This window comes from Schistocerca nitens, chromosome 4, assembly GCF_023898315.1.
Source record: "Schistocerca nitens isolate TAMUIC-IGC-003100 chromosome 4, iqSchNite1.1, whole genome shotgun sequence".
Taxonomy (NCBI): domain Eukaryota; kingdom Metazoa; phylum Arthropoda; class Insecta; order Orthoptera; family Acrididae; genus Schistocerca; species Schistocerca nitens.
Window position 1 is genome coordinate 980,585,736 of NC_064617.1, and position 18,150 is coordinate 980,603,885.

General features: G+C 41.5%; 1 pseudogene; it reads left to right on the plus strand.

Moving 5' to 3' along the window:
* Positions 1 to 7,338: 7,338 nt before the first annotated feature.
* LOC126254059 (5S ribosomal RNA) lies at positions 7,339 to 7,456 on the plus strand (annotated as a pseudogene).
* The last annotated feature ends 10,694 nt before the right edge of the window (positions 7,457 to 18,150 follow it).

Genomic DNA, 18,150 nt, shown 5'->3' on the forward strand with positions numbered 1-18,150 from the left:
CTGCGAGGTATGGGATCCTTACCAGATAGGACTGACGGAGTACACCGAAAAAGTTCAAAGAAAGGCAGCACGCTTTGTATTGTGGCGAAATATGGGAGAGATTGTCACAGAAATGATACAGGATTTGGGCTGGAAATCGTTAAATGAAAGGCGTTTTTCGTTGCGATGGAATGTTCTCACGAAATTCCAATCACCAACTTTCTCCTCCGAATGCGAAAATATTTTGTTCACACCGACCTACATAGGGAGGAACGATCACCACAATAAAATAAGGGAAATCAGAGATCGTACGGAAAGATACAGGTGTTCATTCTTCCCGCGCGCTATACGAGATTGGAATAAAATAGAATTGTGAAGGTGGTTCGATGAACCCTCTGCCAGACACTTAAATGTGATATGCAGAGTATCCATGTAGATGTAGATGTAGATGTAGATGTAGTGATGAAGCCACATTTACCAACCATGGACAGGTAAACCGCCGAAACATACACTATTGCTCTGTTGACAACGACCATTGGTCTCGTCAGGTGAAACGCCAGCGTCAGTGGCGTGTAAAAAGTGTGGTGTGGGATAGCGAACCATCACCTCCTAGGTACGTTTTTCATAGACGGAACACTTAACTCGCACAAATATCGTAGCCTCCTAACAGACGATCTTCCACAGATGCTAGACGGAGTAGGGAGAACCTGTGGTACCAATATGAAGACTGTCTGGTCCATATTGCACGAAGGACTACATGTCTTCACGAATTGTTTCCAAATCGTTGGATTGGACGCAGAGAACCTGCACTTTGGCAGTCCTGTTTCCCAGATTCGACACCTGTATACTTTTTCCTGTGCTGAAAGCTGCCGGACGCTGTCTACAAGGACGTACTAACTGCACACTATGATGTACAATGACGTATTACTGCAGCTTGCTCGGACATCTCCACTGAAATCCTAGCACGTGCGAGGCAGCCATTCAGTACCAGACTAGAAGCGTCTGTTGTCGTTGCCGGTGGTCATTTGCAATACAACTGTGATAATTGTCTCGTTACTGGTCAGAATCTGCATAGCTAGAGTATGCACTTATGTTGTTCTTTAGTGTGTGCTAGCACAGTTATTGTACAAGTTTCGGTAAGGGAACTTTTCGAAATACGACCTCTCATAGACGACTCGCAGTAGAGTCCAACAACAAACACCACTGACATCTTAATTTATCCTACTTCTAAGTGTATCAGTGTCAACAGATATTTTCCCATTGAAACAAGTGTACGTTTGCGCAAAAAATACACTTTCTAAGTATTATTACAACCGGTTGATTGGCTAACAATACGAGACCCTGACTACCAATCCTTTGTGTGAAAACCTCACATCAATCAATAACACTTTCCATTTCCGCAATATTTGTGGTGCAAGTTTTACGTGATTCGCCCTGTATGTTGTTCCTAAATTTCTCTTAAAACTCGTAGGACGTGTAGATTGTGCTTTGAGGTACTGGTCTGAGTAGGGAGCATGTATTCGAGATGCTGCAGGAAGAATTGTGTAAAAACAATATGATTCACTCTCTGTCGATACTTATGTTTAAGAACAATACTTATTTTCTATGACTCTAATAATTAATACATTTGAATTTAAGAAACTAATGCGGTAACATTTTTCATTCCTTAATACTGATGAAGTTATGGAACTATGTCTAAAGATAGAGTGAATATGAAAAGTGACTTGTGAATGGTGCTCGTCTCTTGTATTTTAGCAATGGGCATTGTTACCACGTTACAATTTGGTGTCACAATCAAAGTAAGTTAATATCATTATTTTAACCAGAAAGCATGGGAAAGGGGAAGGAATTGTTTCAAAGATTTGTTTCTGTAGCGCCGAGACGATATGTTTCGCCGAAAATGGTTTTCTGCTAATAGCGCGGCGCCCTCTACACGTCACTGGGGTTTGCAAGGCGAATTTACAAACAGTCTGTAGACCTCACTATGCAACTTGGATGCTACGAAGGTTGTCAGAAAATGTCTCCGCGAGACTTGAACAATTCGACATAGTTTCGCTCTACTCATTACCGACGCTGAAATATCAGTACTCAATAATGAACCATGACCGTCTTCGAATAATTCTAATGGATGCTTCGTGCAGATGGTACACACTTCTATTGTAGTATGCTGTAGATTACCCTATTAATACGAAAAAAAAGATATGAAATCGTAATGAAACTGTGACTGTTTGTTGCTATTCATCCGTAGTATTTCACCGTTCACTGCTCATAATTGATGAATGTAAGTCACAAAATACGTGAAGTCAGTGTTCTGGTAGATGTTAATGGCGTACTGCGGTGACATGATAAAGCCAGTAAGTCGCTGGATGAGATAGTTTAATATCTGGAAGCTTCCACTGATTGAATTAGCGGCATCTGTAACTGTGCGCTGAGATTTCGAGCAAATGTCGTGAAATCTGAGATATTTCTTTGGCGATAGCACGGTATTTGTCACTAAAACGGAATATTTTTTCCTCGAAATAACAGTTTCACGACTATACGTCCTTATTTTTTTGTTCGCTATTTGTTTCGGAGTCGTAGCTCCGATTAAAAGAAATAAATAATAAACGTAGCTTCGGAGCTTTTAATTCGAAGGAAAAATACGTTATTAGCTACGGAAAAAACCGTTAAAAATAAAAAGTACTTCTACAATAATGGAAGAGATCACGGAAAAAGGAGACGGTAGTGTAGCGACAATCTAAAGTCTCAACCCTCTAGAAGAAAGTGTCATCCTATCTTTACCAATGGATTGTGGTCACACTCAAATACGCATTCATCGTTCAAAAATATTATAAGCCTCTCTGTCACTCGTGTTAACAAACAGATAAAGGAAACGAAGAGGCGAAGAGGGATGTGGGATTTCATTATCAAAGCTTCCAAATAAGTTTCGTCGCTATAAGGTGAAATACAACAAACAGAATGTAGATCTGAACAAAAGTACGCATTTACTCTTTCCCGACAGAAGAAAATCATTAACCACAACGGAGTTAAATTAGCTATTCGTAGGTTTTGATTTAAGCGCCTATGGGATGATGCATGCACGTCAAATAGGTTAGCTCGCAACGGACGTTATTCAACGATTCGAATAAACAAGATCGCTGCGACTGTTAGCATTTTTCTGAAGCTCGGGAATTTCTAAAACGGCCTTGTAGCCGTGCTAGGTTATATCGCGTGGTTTTCAGAAAGCAATTCCAGAAATTTACATTTCTACACCACCGTTCAGATACTGGCAACCAAACAAAAAGTGAGTATGGAACGGGAGAAACTGAGCTGTGTAACCAAAACAAGAGCTTCGTTTACAAAAAGCACAGAAAGCCACGGAAAATCTCAACTGCTTTACTGTGGCATCTGAAGACTGCGTACGTATGAAAATACAGCGAGGTATAGTCTCCCTAACGTTGATGCATTATACATAGTGTAAGACGTGTATATTTCTATTGTCTATTGTCAGACCACAATTTATGAAAGATGTTTATATTTTATTAATAGGATTAAGTAGGAATAATTAATATTTGTCATGTTGGAAATAATTGTAGTAGCAGGGAATATCTGCACCAAAGTATTGTTGGCAGGAGAGACCACACATTGATATAATTTAAAAAAAAAGGGCGGGAGAGACCGCGTATGGACACTTTTTAAGAAAAGAGCGGGAAAGACCGCGCATTGATACATTTTGTAATGGTAGCAGGGATCGTCTGCACCAGAAAGCATTGTTGGCGGGAGAGACAGCACTTTATCGTTCGTAGGAAGTCAGTAGTAAGCGAGAAGTGAAGCGAGTCGGTAGCAGGTCTGAAGCGAGAGGTTGAGAGGAGCGTTGTGCCTGCCAGCCACCAGCTGTGATTTACAAGAGATTATAAACGGATGTACAGAGACATCAGCTAACTATTATCATACGAGGAGCTAATATTATTGAATTATTTTTTTGAGTAACTCAAGACTACTGAAGGTATGTTTGCGCAATGCTAGTTGTAAGATTATTGTAAAAAGTAAGTACCATTTGAACGTTTGCAAAATCATTTCATTCAGAATATAATTAATTTTTGCCAGCAATATTGCATTACTGATTATAATCCATCCCAAAAAACATCAACGTAAAACTTTGCAAAATTATATCGTTGTCTAGAAAAAGTTTAACTATGAATTACGTAACTTCAGTCAAATTAATTAAAGAATAACGTCAGCTTTGCTATTAAAGAATAACGTCAGCTTTGGTAATAAATACAGCCACTTATTATGACAGCCCACCAGCAGCTAATAGAGTCTAGTAAACCAGAGTAAGTATATTCATGTCGCAGTCCGATGTAGCAGTCAGGTGGCGATCCAGTAACAGTAAAAAAGGTAAGGAACAGTTTTGGGTTATTGCAGGTAACGACTGAGGGCCACGACGATGACACATTCTATGTTTCGTCGAAATAATCAGAAAATCATTTTTAATAAGCAGCATTTAAATTTGAATGCGAAGACTGAGAAAGAGAATTAATTTCAAAGGGAAGATTTCATTTGTTATTATTAAGCAACAGATAGAAATCCTAAGGGAAGGTGTCATAGGTTATTGTAGAAGGGAAGGTTGCATAACAAAAGAGATATAGACGAGACGGGAAGGTTTCAACAGGGACTGCAGAAAGTAAGTTAGACATGTCGTCCCAGGCTAAGACCATTCGGCAACAAGACTGGTGCATTGTAAGAAAGCGTACGTGTTGTCGATTTCCTGCAGACACAGTTCTCTGCTGCGGTACGAATAACAGGGGCATCGCAGTGTGCGGGTGTAAAGGCGCGGTAACTGGAAAATGTACTTCAGAGTTGAAGTACGCGTGGCAATACGAGTCTTGTGGGCAAAACGTCTGAACTGCACAACGGTTCACAATGAAATTATCGTGATATATGGACCAAATGCAACGACGCGTCCAGGCGTACTGAAACAGTCTATGTGAACATTGCCGAGCAGACGAAGGTGAAGCTGGTCAGGAAATCCAGATCTTGCTCCATGTGACTTCCATCTTTTAGGCACACTGAAATACACTCCTGGAAATTGAAATAAGAACACCGTGAATTCATTATCCCAGGAAGGGGAAACTTTATTGACACATTCCTGGGGTCAGATACATCACATGATCACACTGTCAGAACCACAGGCACATAGACACAGGCAACAGAGCATGCACAATGTCGGCACTAGTACACTGTATATCCACCTTTCGCAGCAATGCAGGCTGCTATTCTCCCATGGAGACGATCGTAGAGATGCTGGATGTAGTCCTGTGGAACGGCTTGCCATGCCATTTCCACCTGGCGCCTCAGTTGGACCAGCGTTCGTGCTGGACGTGCAGACCGCGTGAGACGACGCTTCATCCAGTCCCAAACATGCTCAATGGGGGGCAGATCCGGAGATCTTGCTGGCCAGGGTAGTTGACTTACACCTTCTAGAGCACGTTGGGTGGCACGGGATACATGCGGACGTGCATTGTCCTGTTGGAACAGCAAGTTCCCTTGCCGGTCTAGGAATGGTAGAACGATGGGTTCGATGACGGTTTGGATGTACCGTGCACTATTCAGTGTCCCCTCGACGATCACCAGTGATGTACGGCCAGTGTAGGAGATCGCTCCCCACACCATGATGCCGGGTGTTGGCCCTGTGTGCCTCGGTCGTATGCAGTCCTGATTGTGGCGCTCACCTGCACGGCGCCAAACACGCATACGACCATCATTGGCACCAAGGCAGAAGCGACTCTCATCGCTGAAGACGACACGTCTCCATTCGTCCCTCCATTCACGCCTGTCGCGACACCACTGGAGGCGGGCTGCACGATGTTGGGGCGTGAGCGGAAGACGGCGTAACGGTGTGCGGGACCGTAGCCCAGCTTCATGGAGACGGTTGCGAATGGTCCTCGCCGATACCCCAGGAGCAACAGTGTCCCTAATTTGCTGGGAAGTGGCGGTGCGGTCCCCTACGGCACTGCGTAGGATCCTACGGTCTTGGCGTGCATCCGTGCGTCGCTGCGGTCCGGTCCCAGGTCGACGGGCACGTGCACCTTCCGCCGACCACTGGCGACAACATCGATGTACTGTGGAGACCTCACGCCCCACGTGTTGAGCAATTCGGCGGTACGTCCACCCGGCCTCCCGCATGCCCACTATACGCCCTCGCTCAAAGTCCGTCAACCGCACATACGGTTCACGTCCACGCTGTCGCGGCATGCTACCAGTGTTAAAGACTGCGATGGAGCTCCGTATGCCACGGCAAACTGGCTGACACTGACGGCGGCGGTGCACAAATGCTGCGCAGCTAGCGCCATTCGACGGCCAACACCGCGGTTCCTGGTGTGTCCGCTGTGCCGTGCGTGTGATCATTGCTTGTACAGCCCTCTCGCAGTGTCCGGAGCAAGTATGGTGGGTGTGACACACCGGTGTCAATGTGTTCTTTTTTCCATTTCCAAGAGTGTAACTTCTGGGGGGGGGGGGGCGGGAAGAGGTTTTCCAACGATGAGGACTTTCACTCAGCAGTTCTCGAGAGCTTCCTGGCCAAAGAGCGGATTTCTATAGTTGAGGAATTGAAGGACTGGTAGAAAGTTCCGATCGTTATTTGCGGACACTTGGCGTCTATATTGAAAAATAGTGACATTTATCCGTGTCACTTTGAACCCTGGTCTGGCCGCCATAATAATGTGGAACTTACGTTTAGAATTCCCCTCGAAATATGTATTTTATGGCAACCAGTTATCCAACAGCAGCCTCTACTTCTGCCCACTGGTGATACTTGGCAACATTTCGTGTCTTTGTGGCAGGAGGCAGTAGCAGAAAGTGATGGGGCGAGGTCGCGTCTTCTCTGTAAAAAGTTGTTACAGTCCCTAGACTTACTCATCAAGAAAGCTTGGCAGAAGTGGTACTATAATTGGGCAGCATAAAACAGAAATGTCTTGTTTCGTAGTAGCTATAATGGGAAAATCGAGACAGTGAATTAATTGAGAAGATCATTTATTCTAGAGTAGTATCCCACATGAGCAACAGTAATATCCTAAGCAAAGACAGTTTGGTTTTAAGAAGAGTTGCTCGACAGAGAACGCAGATTACAAGCTCTCTCGCCAAATTTTACTTGAGTTAAGTAACTAAACAGCAATGGTTGGTATTTCCGGTGACCTATGTAAGGCATTTAATTGTGTCAATCATAATATTCTCCTAGATAAATTGAGGTTGTATGGAATTGGTGGTAATGTCTTATTTAACCAAAAGAATGGAGCAAATTGTAGTCACTAATTGAACCAAAGTAACCAGGACAGATTCTTCTTGCTGGGGAGAAATTACTTTTGGGTTTCTCCAAGGCTCGGCAACGGCATTGCCGCAGTGGATACACCGGTTCCCGTGAGATCACCGAAGTTAAGCGCTGTCGGGCGTGGCTGGCACTTGGATGGGTGACCATCCAGGCCGCCATGCGCTGTTGCCATTTTTCGGGGTGCACTCAGCCTCGTGATGCCAATTGAGGAGCTACTCGACCGAATAGTAGCGGCTCCGGTCAAAGAAAACCATCGTAACGACCGGGAGAGCTGTCAGGTGACCACACGCCCCTCCTATCCGCATCCTCAACTTAGGATGACGCGGCGGTCGGATGGTCCCGATGGGCCACTTGTGGCCTGAAGACGGAGTGCTTTCTCCAAGGCTCAGTAATGGATCCACTGTTGTTCCTCATATATGTAAACGACGTTTTGCTTAATGTATAACTAACAGAATTTGATCTTTTTGCGGATGACAGAGTATTATGATCAACAGCAACAGAAGATAATGTTCTTAAATGTATCATCGAGTAGTTTCCTTGAATATCTCACTCACAACTTCAAAAAGACGCAAGATATTTAGTTCTGCAATCCAGAGGTGCTACACCATTGTACGTCTAACACATGGGGAAGTACATGTGAAAACTTCAAAATTTTTAGTTGTATATATTGGTGAGAATTTAAACTGAAAGAAAAAAAACTTTTTTAAGAACCAAAACAACTTATTTTAGCCTTATTTGCACTTAAAACTATTGCAAATCTTTGGGTTAGACAAGTCACTACGTATTTCATTCAATAATATCGTATCTTAAAAAAAAGAAGGTCTTCATTGTTCAAATTAGTGCTGTGAGAATAATATGTGGTGCTCAGTCACGATCATCTGTTTAAGGAATTAGGAATTTTGACTGCTGGTTCACAGTCTACTTTTTCCCCATGAAGTTTCTTGTAAATAATCCACTGCAGATTAAAAAACACAATGGCGTACATTATTAAAATACCTGTAGAAAAAACAACATTCATTACTCCACAAAATGGGATGCACAACGCTGCAACCAAAATTTTTGTTCATTTAGCCAGTCATCCAAAATGTCAGGCAGACAGTAAAGTCAGATTTGAAAACAAATTGAAAAAGTTTCTCCTTAACAGCCACTTCTGTTCTGTGGAATACCTATTAATGTAATGTATGAAAGATGGTGGGTAGAAATTACTAACTCAAATCTGGACATCTAAAAAAATGTAAATGGTCGCCATGTAGCCATATTTACAAATCAATATGTGATGTGAATTTAAAATAATTCTTTTCTTATCATGATGTATAGTATAAATGATGCATGGGACAAGATACTAACTAACACGGTCGGAGGTTCGAATCCTGCCTCGGGCATGGGTGTGTGTGATGTCCTTAGGTTTAAGTAGTTCTAAGTTCTAGGGGACTTATGACCTAAGATGTTGAGTCCCATAGTGCTCAGAGCCATTTGAACCATTTGAACTAACTAACAAACAAACATACTTCTAATAAAACCTGTCAACTCACTGTTCAATAGCGTTTTTATTACGCAATTATATGTTTAGAAATCACAGCTCGATCATGAAGGCTTCAGTTGGTATGTAGGGAATTTTCATTGCGTTGAAAACATGCCAGAAAAGCGTATCTGCGGATTTTGTTAGCTTCTTTTGCAAGTGACGTCACAATGAAATTTCTCACACATGTTTTTCACACTGTTGTAGCAGTATACACTGTTTTCAAAGATGACACTTCAAGAAGTTGTCCGCGAGATGTAATTATGTCAGTGCTCGAGGCCTGATGAGGAAAAGTTTTCTGTTAAATATTTCTTGTTTTCTGAAATCAAAGCAAATGGTGAATCATCTTTTTTTGTCAAGCAGTCAATTCTCTACAAGCCTGTAGTTTGATATTTGGAATAATAAATCTGAAACTTCCTGGCAGATTAAAACTGTGTGCACGACCGAGACTCGAACTCGGGACCTTTGCCTTTCGCGGGCAAGTGCTCTACCATCTGAGCTACCGAAGCACGAATCTGCCAGGAAGTTTCATATCAGCGCACACTCCGCTGCAGAGTGAAAATCTCATTCTGGAATAATAAATCTATTTACATTTCTGCAGTTATTTTACAAAAAAAATGTTACTCTATCGGTATTGCTCCAAGGGCTGGGGTAATATCGTGCACTATGTGAGGTGTTACAGTATAATATATGAAGCGGCAAAAACTGGGAAAAAATGTTATTTATTTAGAACACAAAAATGAAACTATTTATTGAAGAACAGACAGAGACCATAACATTAAAAATTCTTTTACGAGGAAATTTAGACCGGCTGGTATTTAGTGCCTAGTCTAAACGGCAGTAGTCGCAAATATATTTTTCAGCAGTGTCACATCCACTACACACGCAATGCACCCATCTAGTCCAAAACACACATGCAAATCACAGTTCCCTGTTTCCCACAAGCTCTCCACAGAGCAGACAAACGGCATCGTTACCAGCAAATGTTCCCCTGTCTCTTTTGACAGAAGTTTCTCCAAATTTTTAGGGCCAGTGTCATCCGTCTCGTCGTCACTGCAGAGTTTGGGTAAGGATAGGTCGAAATCATCATCTGATAAAGAGTCAGAAGGTATAGTCCAATGATATTTCTTAATGTCAGTCTCCTTAGGCCTTGTCTTAGATGGAAATCTCCTGTACTTGCCCTTTCCTTTGGCTTTTAATTTTTATTTTCCTACACATAAATCTTTTTCTTCTTTCTTCCTTAATTTTGCTTCCTTAACTTCTACAACTTTATTTTAACATCGTTTCATTAGCAGTCAAAGGGAAAATTGAGGGATGCTGTTTTCTAGCGCTTTTCTTCAATTTCAGAGGGCCTGGTAATGAAGGTATATCTTCCAACTGTAAACTAACTGCAGGCTGAATTTATATGTCTTCGTCTAGCAGGCTGAATTTATAAGTCTTCGTCTACATCGTCCAGGACGTCAGTCGCTGTCTTTGAAGTTCAGAGATCAAATTCCTCATTACTTTTACCATTTTAGCACCGTCATCGTAGATAGTTGGTAGGCAAGAATTTGCCTCTTCTTCTGTACGCAAAATCACAAAGTCGTCATTACTAAATTTGCAGGATCTACAGGGAAAATTCCTGTTTTACTGAATCGACACATGAAAGCATTAAGAAAAATGAAAAGTGGCAGAAATGTACGGGGTTTATGTTCAGTGCTGGAAGTATGGAGGAAGCTTCTTGCCTGTTGGACTCACGCTTCTGCTGAATGTGTGCTGGAGACAAAGAAGAATACCTGAGAACTGGCTAAAAGCGAAGATCATTCCTATTTACACGAAAGGTGACAGGAGTGAGTGTGAAAATTACAGGGGCATCAGTCCACCGGACAGTTGCCTATAAAATATACTTCAGAATAGTCTTCAGTCTTAGGGGCGTAGCACACACTATCATCATCAACGAACAGATGGAGGTTAGTTGGGGTCGCTCTACGCTAGATGCCATTTTCGTAGTGAAACTAATGATTCAGAAAAGATGGGAATTCCGCCTGGAAACTTATATTTTCTAGAGACATTTGACAGCCTGAATGGAGAGGTCCTCTGCAAAATTTTGATCATAGGTTTACCAGATGAACTAAGGAAAGCGATCAGAAGTCTATTTACAACATACTTCGCTTACTGATACAGCGAAGCAACTAACAACACCTGCTAAAACAAATATAGGGGTTAGACAAGGTAGAAGTCATTCCGAAACACTTTTTAATAGCTACGTGTACAAGTTCACAGTAGGATGGAAATATTTTCAAGTGTAGTATAATGCTCTCATCATAGTATAGATTAAGTAGAATTTTATATGCAGACGGCGTTATTACTGTGTAACGGACAGGCGGCTATGCATTTCAAGAAATGTACCAGAAGAATATGGGCTGATACTATACCCACGTAAATCAAAAGCAATGGCATTTCTGAGGGAAATCCAGTTAAGATCCAAAACTGAGATAAACGGCAAAATAATGAAGCGGGTATCCACTTTTAACTACCTTGGATTTGAAATACCCCGACATAGGAACAAAACTTTGCAAATTTAAGCGTATATGTGAAGCAATTTGTAGAACTCTGAAATATAAAATCAGAAAGAAAATTGAACTAAAGCCTTATAAAAGCTATCGGTACGGTAGTATAATATGAAAGTGAGACGGAGATGCTCTAGGAGAAAGACAGAAGGAGAATTGCGTCAGTTGAGACGAAGTTTCTCAGGCCAGTCAAATACTGGAGAATGGTGGGCAATATACGAACCACATAAATAAGACCAAAGCTACATATTTCAGAGTTGTAAAGCAAAATTAAACATATAAAGTCAGCTGATGTAACAATGTAAAAATAAGGTAGAAAGATCGTCTGCCTAAAATTGCCATTCACCACAAGTCGAATGGATAGCAAAGCGTCGGATGTCTGAGGACAAGATGGTTTCTGGAACAGGCGGTGTACCCTACTCCATGAAGAAAACATGATGATGGTGAGCTCGAGACATATAAGCTCGAGTTTTAGAGACGAAATAAATTACGATATGATTTCCTTTATGCCAGGACAAGGATCTATGACAAAAAGAAGAAAGGGAAGTTGCAATTCAGCTTCCCGTCGGCCGCGTCGTCATTGAATGAAGATAGTGTCAGCGGACCAAGTATGAGGGAAGAGAAATGTTGCTATTCTCCTCAGATATTTGGGGAGACCATGCAGTCTGAGTACGCAGGCGGATGTTTGGGCTCCGTTCCCGAATACGAGTCCAGTGTCCGAATCATGTTGCAACCGCGGACTGGCTATGATCTAAATTCAAACTCACTCTCAAAGAGCTATTGCGCTGCTCAGTTACTAAGCTATTATAAGCGGCGAGCAGCTGTTGAGAAATACTGAGATCGAACCCTGCGCTCGCCTTCTCTCTCGAGCATCGGCGTTGAAGGGCAAATGATTGAGTCTGCCAGTCGGTCAACACATAACAGCCTCTTAAAAATGCTCATTTTGCCAAAGAATAGTTATGGGTAAGTTATATGTTACTCCCAGAATTCCCATCTACTTTAGGAATCGCTTGTGAACTTTGTACAAAATATGAAAGAAGAAAAAAAAGTCTCTTACGAAATTGAAATTTCTTCAGTGGCAGTGAAGGCAATGAAATGATTTTGCTGCCCAAATCGCAGATTATAGGACATTTTTGGCTGAGAGAAAAGCATCAGGTAGAGAATAACTCAGCTTAAAATATACTCCTCCACAAAAGAATTGATTGGTGTGTACCAGAGTTGAGCTGTGATCCTTATTCTGTTCATACCCAATACGGGAATAAATGCGAGTATAATATGGACAGTGGGTGAACGAGGATGTAGACAATGATATCATTTGAATGGGAAGTTACATAAGCATGACCAAATCGAAATGAACAATCAGAGTACAATGTGAAGTGGTACCAAGAGAAATAGGAGACATGGGACGTCTCTGTGAAACTCGCACTGAAGGAAATGACAGTTTGGTTCATCGTGTGCTACGGCATCGAACCTTATGACTCGATCACATCCGCAGTGGTGAAACTTACTTTTCTACGATTCTCTACCATACTGAATTTGATGCATCATCTCTTAAGACATCAAAATGTAGATATCTTAAGGGGCTCCGGAAAGGCTCAAAATCATGAAAAGTTCAATTTTTACTTTTTTGCGTTTTCTGAATCTGCAGACTATTACCTTTTAATAGATATATAATTTATTCAATTCCGAAGACTACAACTATTTTTAAATTTTTTTTGAAATGTGTTCTACATGGGCATGACCCACTGTGGCGCTGTTAAATTGCTGTCAAATGGTGTTATTATTGACGTCCGTGTTCATCAGGTACATTTTAGTGATGTGAGATAAAGTATGTGTTGTGGCTAACCTGTGATGGTTCAATATATAGCGCTGGTGTGATTGTCGATTGTTTCATGTTTATTTACTCTGTCGTTATCTCGAAAATATTCGTAATTAATTCTGTTTCTTGAGTCTCTGTTTTGTTGAAGTATAATAATGAGTAAAAGTAAAGTTATTAGAAATCCTGTGAAGGCTTTTAAGAAAAGGAGAAATGTTGGAAAGCCAAAGGTATTTAGAAATATGGGAATGAAGATAGGTTCTAACATGGTACGAGCGATGCTTGCTTTAGACAAGGAACGCCTTCGGGCTGCAGACAGGGCTGTAAAGAGTCTAGAAATACAAGCAAGAGTAAACAGGAGGAGGAACAAGAGGAAGCTGGAGGAGGAGTTTGCAGAGGATGAAGATAATCCATCCTATGGACCTGGAATGCACTAAAAAGTTAATCCAATCTTTGTCGCTCGATTCCCAAAACTTTTATTTTCTCATTCTAATTACATGTTTTCTAAGGATCTTCCAAACATATTTGTTTCAAACTTTCAGTAAATGTTACACAGTACGTTCTGCATAATTTAACACAGCCTTTTTCCAAAAAACTGTATATTTTTGAATATATAAATAAAAAATTGCAAAAAAATGTTGTGAATTTTCATTACAATTGAAAAAAAATCATCTTTAATAACTGAACTAAAATTTAGTAAAATCCCTGTGTTAAGTTGTAGCCCATATTCCAATAAATAATCTGTAAAAAGTTCAACTTCCTACCTCAAATACTTTGTGAGGAAAGATGTAATTTATAAGCGTTATTTTAACATTGCAAGTATAGGGCGTTCCGGAGCCCCTTAAGGTTACTGCGAGTGACATAGGGAAAAAGCGTCAAGGGCAGCAAGATATAGAAGACGTTAAACAGACTATAAAAAAATACAGTAGCTGTGACATAGAAGTTGAAATATGCAGTTCATACCATATTTCCAATATTACTTCTTAATTCTATAAGAGATTTCTAAAAATGATTCTATATATTACTGTCGTTCAATTTATCGGAGTATACGAAGGTTGTCCAGAGAGTAAGTTCCGATCGGTCTCGAAATGGAAACCACCGGTAAAATACGGTGAAGCTTTGCACAGATGTGTTGGGCAGTGTCTCTAGTACGCCCGTAGATCGTGTCGCGTCGCTCTTTTCAGTTTTGAGTGAACAGTGAGCACGTAAAGGTGCGTAGGGAATAGCGTCTACCACCAAGTACGTGGACATGGTTAGAGATTTCGCCTGCGTCATGCAGCCCACATAACACAACTGTCGAGCACTTCCTTCTTCGTGCCAATTCTCGGCCGCACACTTCAGGGGCACTGAAGACGCTCCTGCAGCGTTTCCGATGAGAAGTGTTTGATCACCCATAACACAGTCCGTAATTGGCCCCCCCTGAGTCTCATCTCTGCTGACAACAACCGCTGGCTATGAAGACGAAATTTTTCCACAGACAACGAGCTGCAGACCGGTGCAGATAACTGGCCGAAAGCACAGGCGGCTGCTTTCTATGACGAGGATATGGGAAAGGTGATACAACACTACGACAACACTAGAAGTTGGAGCGGCGACTATGTAGAGAAGTAGGTGGAAGGTGTACCTAACTTTTGCAAATAAAACTTGTCTGCTTTTCACTGTGGTTTCCATTTCGCGACCGATCGGAACTTACTTTCTGGACAACCCTCGTATAATGTGTGCCCAAATGAAAAGAAGACTACAGTTATATGTAGTCTTGATTTGTGACTCTGTAACGGTACGCCATACGATATATGTGATGAGAAAATGCGTTAAAATAATGTTTTAAGACGTCTAAATTAATGGAAAACACCCCAGGAAGGTCACGGTACCGGATCCTCCTTTCTTACAAACCAACGACTGTTTACAGATAAAGAAGTTTTAATAACAATCTTATACACTGAAATATACTGACATTGTAATTCTGTCAGAGACAGCAAAGGACTTGGAAGAGCAGTTGAACGGAATGGACAGTGTTTTGAAAGGAGGGTATAAGATGAACATCAACAAAAGCAAAACGATGATAATGGAATGTAGTCGGATTAAATCAGGTGATGCTGAGGGAATTAGATTAGGAAATGAGACACTTAAAGTAGTAAAGGATGGCTCTGAGCACTATGGGACTCAACTGCTGAGGTGATTAGTCCCCTACAACTTAGAACTAGTTAAACCTAACTAACCTAAGGACATCACAAACATCCATGCCCGAGGCAGGATTCGAACCCGCGACCGTAGCGGTCTCGCGGTTCCAGACTGCAGCGCCTTTAACCGCACGGCCACTTCGGCCGGCATAGTAAAGGAGTTTTGCTATTTGGGGAGCAAAGTAACTGATGATGGTCGAAGTAGAGAGGATATAAAATGTAGACTGGCAATGGCAAGGAAAGCGTTTCTGAAGAAGAGAAATTTGTTAACATCGAGTATAGATTTAAGTGTCAGGAAGTCGTTTCTGAAAGTGTTTGTGTGGAGTGTAGCCATGTATGGAAGTGAAACATGGACGATAAATAGTTTGGACGAGAAGAGAATAGAAGCTTTCGGAATGTGGTGCTACAGAAGAAAGCTGAAGGCTAGATGGGTAGATCACATAACTAATGAGGAGGTATTGAATAGAATTGGGGAGAAGAGGAGTCTGTGGCACAACGTGACTAGAAGAATGGATCGGTTGGTAGGTTCTGAGGCCAATTTAGTATTGGGGGGCAGCGTGGAGGGTAAAAATCGTAGAGGGAGACCTAGAGATAAATACACTAAGGAGATTCAGAAGGATGTAAGACTGCAGTACGTACTGGGAGATGAAGCAGCTTGCACAGGATAGAGTAGTATGGAGAGCTGCATCAAACCAGTCTCAGGACTGAAGACCACAACAATAACAACAACAACAACAACACTGATAAGCCAAAAGGTTACCACCGCTGCCTACCGCGACCTTGGATGCCGCCTGGTGGCGTTTGCGGGCACGTGACGCGGTAACGGAAGTGTGCAAGCGAAGCGGAAACGGACGGGGGATTACCCTAGCAAAGGTATGGGCTGCGAATGGGGAAATCCACTGAGATAAGCGACTTTGACAAAGAGCAGATTATTATTACGCAGAGCCTGTCAATGAGTATCTCCAAAACGGTGATGTTGGTCGAACCTTCACACGCTATTGTCGTGAGCATCTACGGAAAGAGGTAGAAGGAATTTCAAATTACCGCTAGGCTGTAAATTGTTGGAAGTCTGCGACTCTTCACAGAACGTGGGGTTCGGAAGCTTGTCTACCCTGTAAAGTGATTGGTGATCTGTGGCATCTCTGCTGAAGCAGCACAATGCTGGTGTAAGTGTTCCGGGCACTTCGTTCACCGAACATTGTTGAACTTGGAGCTCCGCAGCAACCACCCCTACGAGTTCACGTGTTGACATCGTCAGTTACGATTGCAGTCGGAACGGGACCATCGCGAATCGACCGTCGATCAATGGAAACCTTCCGGCTCTTCGGGTGATTCTCAGTTTTGCTATACTAGGTCGATTGTCTTCAGAAAAGCCGTTATCGAGTTGAACGGCGGCTAGAAACGTGTAGTGCACCACGGATGCAGGCTGGTCGGAGCAGTATTATGCTATGGGAGACATTCCCCTGAACTTGTATGGGATCTGTGGTAGTAATCGAAGACACGCTTGACGCCTTCCTCGACGGAGATGTCATCTTTCAGCAGTACAACCATGTTAACGGGAGCCGGAAAGGCTCAAAATCATGAAAAGTTCAATTTTTACTTTTTTGCGTTTTCTGAATCTGCAGACTATCACCTTTTAATAGATATATAATTTATTCAATTCCGAGGACTACAACTATTTTTAAATTTTTTTTTTGAAATGTGTTCTACATGGGCGTGACCCACTGTGGCGCTGTTAAACTGCTGTCAAATGGTATTATTATTAACGTTCGTGTTCATCAGGTACATTTTAGTGATGTGAGATAAAGTATGTGTTGTGGCCAACCTGTGATGGTTCAATATATAGCGCTGGTGTGATTGTCGATTGTTTCATGTTTATTTACTCTGTCGTTATCTCGAAAATATTCGTAATTAATTCTGTTTCTTGAGTCTCTGTTTTGTTGAAGTATAATAATGAGTAAAAGTACAGTTATTAGAAATCCTGTGAAGGCTTTTAAGAAAAGCAGAAATGTTGGAAAGCCAAAGGTATTTAGAAATATGGGAATGAAGATAGGTTCTAACATGGTACGAGCGATGCTTGCTTTAGACAAGGAACGCCTTCGGGCTGCAGACAGGGCTGTAAAGAGTCTAGAAATACAAGCAAGAGTAAACAGGAGGAGGAACAAGAGGAAGCTGAAGGAGGAGTTTGCAGAGGATGAAGATAATCCATCCTATGGACCTGGAATGCACTAAAAAGTTAATCCAATCTTTGTCGCTCGATTCCCAAAACTTTTATTTTCTCATACTAATTACATGTTTTCTAAGGATCTTCCAAACATATTTGTTTCAAACTTTCAGTAAATGTTACACAGTACGTTCTGCATAATTTAACACAGCCTTTTTCCAAAAAACTGTATATTTTTGAATATATAAATAAAAAATTGCAAAAAAATGTTGTGAATTTTCATTACAATTGACAAAAAAATCATCTTTAATAACTGAACTAAAATTTAGTAAAATCCCTGTGTTAAGTTGTAGCCAATATTCCAATAAATAATCTGTAAAAAGTTCAACTTCCTACCTCAAATACTTTGTGAGGAAAGATGTAATTTATAAGCGTTATTTTAACATTGCAAGTATAGGGCGTTCCGGAGCCCCTTAAGGGGTGCCGGAGCTGGTCAAATACAAAAAATTACGATTTTTGTTTTGCTACCGAAAATTAATTGGAACATTCCTCTTTAATGTAAACTTTGAATTATTGTTCTACTCGCTCTAGAAGTGGAGTTATTACCATTTTCCCCCACGCCTGCAGAGGAAATTGG